General features: G+C 38.0%; 1 protein-coding gene across 11 annotated transcripts in view; it reads right to left on the reverse strand.

Moving 5' to 3' along the window:
- Window positions 1-10,162, reverse strand: part of AKAP13 (A-kinase anchoring protein 13) — a 326,662-nt gene that overhangs the window by 315,254 nt on the left and 1,246 nt on the right. The window lies entirely within an intron of this gene.

Raw genomic sequence — 10,162 nt, forward strand, 5'->3', positions numbered from 1 at the left:
CTCCTTGATGGCAGCAACTGCCTCTTCTTCGTTACTGAATCCCCATCACCTGGAACAGGACCTTACATACAGAAGGCACCCAAATGTGTTGAATAAACTAACAAACACTACAAGGGATGTTACATGCCCATTGTACAAAAGAGAAAACTGAGCTACCTAAAGCCACATAGCAAATAAGTTGCCAAATGCATGTGAAAGAACCAGTACTCTTCCATTGACTGAGTGCCATAAAACTGAATTATACAGATACAATAAAGAACAAAAACGTAAAAGAATGCATTTCCGTATGAAAATATCAGACCACAGTGATTCTTCCCCTTCTGTTCATCACTAGGGCATTTCACATCTTTGATTAATCTTATGTATATACTATGTATGTCCCTCCTCACCTGGAAGATATCTACTTTTCTGTATTCCCCACCAGATAAGGGCCGAGCTACACACAGCAGACATTTAAGAAGTGTTTCTTTTATATTTATACCCCCCAATATTTGAAGAATCCTGCAACAAGACTTTCGGCACCACCAATAAAGTATACTCTTCAAAAAGACTTCGGTTTCCAACCATGATGGAGTAAGTGGATCCAGACTTACCCTGCCAACACCCCCACCAACAACTAGAAAAACAGACAAAATATACAAGGCAACATCTTTTAGACCTGGACGACAGGAGCAAAGGACTGCAATCCATAACAGAAGGGAAGAGATGAGATGGGCCCTACAACCAGCTTTCTTGGCCTGGAGGCACAATGGAACATGGTGCAATGAGGGCGATCCTGGGCAAAGCATGGCAATCTTGTCAAGTTGACAAGACTTAAGAGTTTGGGAAGGCTGAGGAATCTCAAAACTCAGCACACAGAGGCCTCCTTGAATCTGATACTGAAGAAAAAGCTATACATGCATGTTGAAAAATCTACGGGGCAGGCAAAGAATGACCCAGGAACCATAAGCTAAATAATCCCAGAGTTGGCGCAGGGCTGGCAGACATTCATATTCTGACCAGTTAGGGCAGAGAACAGCCAATTCTTCAATGGAAACTAGAGGCTTCATGATTAATTAATGGAGTGAAAAAAGCCTTAGAGTAAAAGGTCCTCTAGACCAATCCTACAAAATTCAGAAATAAGCTTCAGAAATAACATGCAAATAACCCGCAAAAACAAAATCCAATCCTCTTTAAAACAGTGCCTCTCATATTAGGGATGATTTCTACCCCCTGCCAAGGGACTTTCAGTGTGTCTGGAGGCAATTTTTGTCATCACAATGGCATCTAGTGGGCAAGGAATGATGCTAAACACCCTAAAAAGCACAGGACAGCCCACAAACAGAGAATTACCTGGCCCAAAATGTTAGTATGACCAAGGTTGAGAAATGCCACTTTAAAATAGCAAAATCCAGCAATCAACAACTTAAAATTCACTATTTCCAGAATCTAAGAAGAAATTACTAGACACGCAAAGAAGAAAACTTGACCCAAAATAAAAACCAGTCCACAGAAACAAACATCATGGGATTAACAGAAAGCTTAACAACTACTATGAGTATTAGGGATATAATCAAGAATTTTTTAATTAACATAAGTAGGAAACAAATAGAAATAAAAAAGACTTAGTAGCAAATTGAATCCAACAAGGTATGAAGAAAACATCATGACCAACCCAGGATTATCACAAGAATACAAGGCTAGTTCAAAGTTCCAAAATCATACATCAACAGAGTACAGAAGAAAAAAAATATATGATCGTCCCAAAAGATGCAGAGAAAGCCTTGGCGACATTCAATATCCATTCATGATAAAAACTCTCCACAAACTAGAAACAGGAAAGAACTTCAACTTGATAAAGGACACATACAAAAACAAACTATAAATACAGGCATACCTCGTTTTATCGCACTTCATACAAAAACAAACTATAAATACAGGCATACCTCGTTTTATCGCACTTCACAGATACTGCATCATTTACAAATTGAGGGTTTGTGGCAACCCTGCACCGAGCAAGTCTCTGGGAGCCACTTTTCCAACAGCATTTGCTTCACTTTGTGTTTCTGTGTCATATTTTGGTAAATCTTGCAGGAGTATTTCAAACTTGTGCATTGTGATTATATGTTATGATTATACGTGGTCAGTGATTACAAATCACTGAAAGCTCAGATGATGGTTAACATTTTTTAGCAATAAAGTATTTTTAATTAGGGTATAGACTTTTTTAAAAACAGAATGCTTTTACACACTTAATAGACTACAGTATAAACATAGCTTTTACATGTAATAGAAAACCAAAAAATTAATGTGACTCTCCTCATTGTGATACTCACTTTATTGCAGTGGTTTCTTTAGAATATGCCTGTAACATCATAAGGTGAAACACTGAATGTTTTCTGCTCCCTAACATAAGGAAAGGATATCCACTTTCAAAACTCCTATTCGGCATCATACTGGGGGTCCTAGCCAGTTCAATAAAGTAAGAAATAAAAAGTATACAGCCTGCAAAGGAAGAAATCAAACTGCCTGTATTTGCTGATGACACTACAATCTATGCAGAGAATCTCAAAGAATCTACAAAAAGGCTTCTAGAACTAAAACTGAGTTTAGCAAGGTTGTAAGACACAAGGTTGGCATACGAAATTTAATCCTACTTCTATATGCTAGCAACTGGAAATTGAAATTTTAGAAGCATCATTTGTAACAGCACCAGAACACATGATACATATATAAATCTCACAAAATATATGCAAGATCCAATTACTAAAAACTACAAAACACTAAAGAAAATACCAAAAATGGTCCTGGGATATACCATGTTCATGGCTCAATATTAAGATATCAATTCTCCCGATTTACAGATTCAATGCAATGCCAATCAAAAATCACAGCAGGGGCGCCTGGGTGGCACAGCGGTTAAGCGTCTGCCTTCGGCTCAGGGCGTGATCCTGGCTTTGCGGGATCGAGCCCCACATCAGGCTCCTCCACTATGAGCCTGCTTCTTCCTCTCCCACTCCCCCTGCTTGTGTTCCCTCTCTCGCTGGCTGTTTCTGTCTCTGTTGAATAAAAAAATTAAAAAAAAAAAAAAATCACAGCAGGATTACAGAGATCAACAAGCTGATTCTAGGGGCACCTGGGTAGCGCAGTCGTTAAGCGTCTGCCTTCGGCTCAGGGAGTGATCCCAGCGTTCTGGGATCAAGCCCCACATCAGGCTCGTCTGCTGGGAGCTGGCTTCTTCCTCTCCCACTCCCCCTGTTTGTGTTCCCTGCTCCGCTGAGAGCCTGCTTCTTCCTCTCCCACTCCCCCTGCTTGTATTCCCTCTCTCACTGGCTGTCTCTCTCTCTGTCAAAAAAAAAAAAAAAAACTTAAAAAAAAAAAAAAAAAAAAAAACAAGCTGATTCTAAAATGTACCTGGAAAGGCAAAGCAATTAGAATACCCAAAAACATTTCTGAAAAAGTAAAATAATTAGCTGATTTCAAGACTTACTATAAACCTACAGCAATCAACAGTGTGGTAATGATGAAATGAAAGACTCAGATCAATGTAACAGAATACAGAAATAGACCTACAAGTATACAATCAATTGACTTTCAACAAAGGTAATACAATAGAGAAAGTCTTCAAAAACCGTTGCTGGGGGCACCTGGGTGGCTGTGTGGTTAAGCGTCCAACTCTTGACTTTGGCTCAAGTCATGATCTCAGGATTATGAGATGGAGTCCCATATTCAGCTCCATGCTCAGTGGGAAGAGAGTCTGCTTGAGATTCTCTCATTCCCTCTCCCTCCAACCCTTCCCGCACTCACACACATGCTCTCTCAAACAATAAAATAAAATCCTTTAAAAAAAAGTTGCTGGAACTACTGCTTATCTAAAAGCAAAAAAATAAATCTCAATCCATACCTTGAACCATTTAGAAAAATTAACTCAAAGTCAATCATAAACCTAAATGTAAAATTTTAAACCATAAAACGTCTGGGGAAAAGTATAGAGAAAGTCTTTTCGTTTAGGTCAGGCAAAGATTTCTCAGACACTACACCAAAAACATGATCCATGAAAGAAAAATAACTTCAACATTATCAAAATTAAGACTGCTCTTCAAAAGACATTAAGAGAATAAAAAGATAAGCCATAGACTATGAAAAAGTATTTGCAAACAATAATCACGTATCTGATTCTACAATATATAGAGAACTCTCAGGGCGCCTGAGTGGCACAGTGAGTTAAGCGTCCAACTCTTGGTTTTGGCTCAGGTTGTGATCTCAGGGTCTTGAGATCAAGCCCCACATGGGGCTCTGCACTCAGTGTGAGTCTACTGAAGACTCACTCTCACTCTGCCTCTCCCCCCTCCACCTCATCCCCTCCCCCCACTCTTGCTTAAGCATGTTCTCCGTCTCCACCTCTAAAATAAATCTTCAAAAAAAAAAAAAAAGAACTCTCAAAACTCAATAATAAAGCAAACAATTCAATTTTTTTAATGGGTAAAAGATCTGAACAGACACATTACCAAAAAATGGCAAATAATCACATGAAAGGATGCTTAACATCATTAGTCAATAGGCAAATGAAAATAAAAAGTCTACATTCTGTATGACTCCATTTGCACGACATTTTGAAAAGGCAAAAAACCACTGAGAAAGAAAACACATCACTAGTGTCCAGGTCTGAGAGTGGAAAACGGGTTGACCACAAAGGGGCTTTGAAAAATTTGGTTTGGGGGATAAAGGAACCATTCCATATGTATCTTCATTGAAATAGTGGTCATGTGAATGTCTACATCTGCCAAAACTCACAGAATGCTACTGAATTTTACTGAATATAAATTATACATTAAAATAAATCAGAAAATAAAGACTAAAGAGATAACAATGACTGAGTAAACCCTGATTTTGCCCTGGTTAAAAAATTTTTTAAAACAACTATAAAAAGATATTTGCAAGACAAATAGGCAAAGTTGAATATGCACTGAATACTGTTAATAGAATTGTTAATTTCCTTAGATGTGACCATTTCATTTGGTTATGTAGAACACAAAGATCAGCAAACATTTTCTGTAAAAGGCCAGACAGTAAATAAAGTGTGGCTTTGTGGGCCACATGGTCTCATAACTATTCTACTGTGCCTGCAGCACCAAATCAGCCACAAACAAATGAGCATTGCTATGTCCCAATAAAACTTTATTTACAAAAACAGGCAGTAGGCCAGATTTGGCCTGGGAGCTATAGTTTGAGGACCACTCATGTAGACAAAACTACAATGACAGAAAGCAGACTAGTGGTTGCCCGTGGTGAGGTAGGCAATGCGGTAAGGGTTGAAGAACTGGCCAGACAGTTGCAAGGGCAATTTTCTGGAATGATGGAAATGCTCCGTATTTTGACTGTGCCGTTTATCTGCATGGATACATTTGACAAAACTCATCAAACTCTATATACTTAAAACGGGCACATTTTATATTATAAACAGTATTTCAACAAACTTTTATTTGAAAATGTACTTTTTCTAGGTGATAGCATCAATACTGTGAAAAGCCTAGCCTCTGGAGCCAGAATTATTTGAGTTCAAATTTTAGCTTAAATAGCTACGTGATCACTGTCACTTTGGGGCTGTTTCCCCATACTTAAACAGCTTAACAATGCCTGCCTCATAGCTGCTTTTTTTTTTTTTTCCAAAATTAAATAAGAAATGTAGGTAAGACACAGAGTGTAGCATTTGGCACAAACAAGGCACACTCCCGATTTGAATAAACAATTAAAAAAATTATTTTAGAAAATGAGTCAGTAAACATCAGATAACTACAGTAGCTTCTTTTGTACTCTTAAAATGTTCAGACATTCTTTGTTCGCTGTTTATTGTGGTTTAACCTGACTTCAAGAAATGGCATCCAACGTCAGTTCCTATGATTTCACAGTAACTTGGGTCTAACAGCAAGCACCGTGAACTGAAATTTCTTCAGAGTTTAGAAAAATAATCCATGACAAATATGTAGTAAAAGGAAAACTGAGAAGAGCCAAAGTAAAACACATCAATTTTCCCAAGCAAGGAAAATGACAATAATTAGAGCATATTTTAATTATCTTTTATTTAAAAAAAAAAAGAAAGAAAGAAAGAAAAACCAACATAGCTGGATATTTTCCTCTTTTCAACTAGGATTTGAACTTTATCCAAACCCACAGCCAACCCATAAAGTTACAAAATGGCATAGCATCTGTATAGTATTTTACCATGTAAGTTTCTCCCAACAGTAGTTATGTGATAGGAGATGATTAATATTAAATTTGCTTTTAGTTTACAAGGCTCTTATGTTTGAGAGAGATGAAGTGGCTTGCTCAAGGACACACAGTCAATAAACGGCCAAGTCTGGATGTGAAGTCAGACATGTGGCTCCATATCATGTGCTTTTTTTTTAGTAGAGATTACCATCAGAGAATCAATCTTGGGTTCTACAAAATTCTTTACATAACTCCTGCATGCTTTTCCCTAACTTGACATTTTTAGTTGTCTAAAAGACAAATCGATGACAGTGTGACATACCTACTTAATTCCTAACTATTCAGGAATAACTGGCCATTTTGGACGGCAGAGGCTATGGCCAAATACGGGCTTATGATATTATCAGAAGTGAAAATTCAAAAGCATGGTTTCCAAAAGAAGAGCCTACAAAGTGACATAAATGGTTAATTCCTCACACTTCTTCCTTTTCCCCAACCCAATACCAACATCACAGAAACACAATGATACCCACCTTTGCCAGGCTCTGAACACAGCTCTGAAGAGGTAAAAAAAAAAAAAAAAAAAAAAAAAAAAGGAAAGCACACTACTGTTCCACATAAACATTCATACAATCACAGTATCTCAGTACCAGGCAGTCCAAATGAGTTATCTATTCATCTTCTATTTATTATGTCCCAATCAACTCACAGGTGGACTTCAAGACCATAAATGGGAGGACATATGAAGAAGACTAACACCTTCCCCCACTCTCCTCATTTACAGTGGTAAGACAAGCTGACAATAACTCAGGAGCACTGCTTCCAAATGGACCCCTGTCCATCAGTAATAATCAAGTCTATTCAAGTGCACTTAAATATTAACTTTAAAAGAAAGGATTGTCGGGGCGCCTGGGTGGCACAGTGGTTAAGCTTCTGTCTTCGGCTCAGGGCGTGATCCCGGCGTTATGGGATCGAGCCCCACATCAGGCTCCTCCGCTGTGAACCTGCTTCTTCCTCTCCCACTCCCCCTGCTTGTGTTCCCTCTCTCGCTGGCTGTCTCTATCTCTGTCAAATAAATAAATAAAATTAAAAAAAAAAAAAAAAGGATTGTCAAAAAGTCCAAGTTTATTCATCTAGCTTTGTCAGGTATGTTTTTTCTTCGATCTGTGACTCTGATCAGATAAAATTTTTGAAGGTTTACTATAACCTCCATGTCTAATTTTTTACCATTATAAGAAAACTAATGGAAAGATGAGATTCAATATACAGAAATGTCCTGATTACAGGTTCTAGAATATATCTACTCCATTTGGCACTGTGAATAGTGTAAACTGAATTGGTATAACAGATTTAAATCACTGCTTCCTCCCACAAATGGTGGCACCTTCAAAGGTGTTATCTTGAAGGGGAAGTGAGCGATTTGCTAACATTGCTCAATTGTGCTAACACTGTATTAACCCCCAGTCCAGTTCTTACACGTGTTTGAAACATGTAGTCATAATCCCTATCAATTATTTTTCAAGACTGAAGTAAAATAAGGTACAAAAGCTGGAACTGACTAAATAACTCGGATATCCTATTACAAGTGTTGAAAACAATCCATCTCTCACCGTTTCCTAAACACTAGAAATGCATAGTCATATCCTACCAAGACACTCTGCAAATCCCATTCAAAAACCTGTTAAGGTCAAAGAGAAGAAAACCGTTTCTATTAACATTCAGTTCGACTAGCTCCTTTAAAAAAAAAAAATTGCATTCAACTAAAGACACTCAATTCTCAGAAGGATTCCTTCTTTATGAAAGAAATAGCTAAACCTCTAAACCCAGAAGCATCAGACTTCTAAAACTGCTTCAAATTACATGAAAAGGTATCAAAATTATTATCATTACAACTACCAGGTAATAGGCACCTACTTAATGTCTGGCACAATATGAAGTACCTCACATAGTTTCAGTTATTCCAAAGAACCTGCAAAGTATGTTACTACACCCTTTGGTAGGACACAGAAGATCTGAGGGATAAAGTGACCTGCTCAAGGCTCACAACTAGTGCATGGAAGTGTGGGGATCGGAACTCAAATGTACTTAGCTACAAAAAATGTGTATTCTTCTAAACTGTGCTACCTCCCCATTTCACAAAAGAATAGGTAGAGATATGAAATGATTTGTCCAGCAGTCTTAATCATTTCATCAGAAAAGGGAGAAAACTAAATAAGAACCACATTTTGAAAATCCAGTGCACTATTTAAACTTCACTTCTTTTCAAGGGGTAATTAACAGATAAAAAGAGAGGTTTGAAATCCTTTTAAAGTAAACTAAATGTCATCACAGATCTGCAAGTGAACTGTCATTTTGGACAAGTTCCCAGAGTTAGTGGTTCTATGTGCACTACCACTAGCTTAGTACAAAGCACTTCACCCATTTCAAACACATACTGAACACCTGCACCGTGTTAAGGGTCCTTCCTGGCAAAGAGAGGACAAAACTAAGTAAGAACTAAGGCCCATCACAGCCCTCAAAGAGTTAACAGACTAGATGAGTCCATTTATACTACATATACAGTTACCATTAGTCAAGCAAATAAATGAAGTGAGTGAGAAATCCTAAAACAAAAGTATGTATAACATGGTATCACAGCTCAGAGAAGAAAAGCAACTGGCCTACTTGTCACGTTTTGCTGTAAGTAGTATTTGTTTACACGACGTCCCTCCCTGACAACCCTTCCAACCTCTGTCAACCTCCATCCACACAATCGTCCCACGTAGGCATACACAACTGCACAACCAGGAAGGAAAGCTGTAAGAGCAAGAACTGTGACTCCTCAAAGTGACCTTGTTGTTGTAGTTTAAAAGTACAATGCTTATGGGGCGCCTGGGTGGCACAGCGGTTAAGCGTCTGCCTTCGCTCAGGGCGTGATCCCGGTGTTGTGGGATCGAGCCCCACATCAGGCTCTTCTGCTGTGGGCCTGCTTCTTCCTCTCCCATTCCCCCTGCTTGTGTTCCCTCTCTCGCTGGCTGTCTCTATCTCTGTCGAATAAATAAATAAAATCTTTTAAAAAATAAATAAAAAATAAAAAACTGCAATGCTTATGCCATAAAGACATTTGTCTCTAGCCTCATCAGGTGAAGAAAGTTGATTTTTCAAAGCAAAACAAGGCCCAAAGAACTAGAAAAACCCCAACACTTCCCCACATTACTCACTTCAAATGAGAAATCAAACTGACACACAGTATTTCTCAAATTTTTCTTTTTAATATAGCAGATGGCAATGGGATATAAAAACGGATATTAACACATTCTGGTCATTTTGTTCCACTACCAACCTGACAGACACTTAAGCAAGTTCCACCTGGGGGACTTAAACATAAGCCAAATTATTCTCACCTCATAAGCCAAATGAACCAAAGTCAACAGAATGGAACCCCAAACCTGACAAGGCTTGTATTTAATGCAGCCTGCAAATCTCCCAAGAGACCAAGAACTAGATATACAAGAACTAGAACAGTGATTTACCTCAGCTGATCATAACTCCTTTACAAAGGAGTTTTCAAAAACTGCACACAGCATTTGTTCTGATCTGGGCAATCCAACGGTTTAGAAAAATAGAATAAGATGCTTCTTCAGAAAACAAAGGGGGGGTGTACTGGAATAAGAAAAAAGGGCACACTGCTTTTTCCTTTAGTTGTATATGCCTGAGGCAATAAACTCCCAAAATAACTTCACCCAGAAGTGTAAAAGCTGAGAACGAACACCAAAATATCGCTCAAACCAACTTTCATTGTGAATTCCTCAGTTCACAGTAACATTTAAAAACCTAAATGTGATGAAATCATTTTGCTGTAAAACTACGTATTTCCAAAAAAAACAAAAAGTAAAAAAATCCTGTCTATCCTTTCTTCTGGGTAAGAAAAAATGAGGGTTTTCCTCATTAAAAAAAAAACAAAAACAAAAAAAACCTCATATTGGTTGACTCT

Source organism: Ailuropoda melanoleuca, chromosome 9 (genome assembly GCF_002007445.2).
Source record: "Ailuropoda melanoleuca isolate Jingjing chromosome 9, ASM200744v2, whole genome shotgun sequence".
NCBI classification, from domain to species: domain Eukaryota; kingdom Metazoa; phylum Chordata; class Mammalia; order Carnivora; family Ursidae; genus Ailuropoda; species Ailuropoda melanoleuca.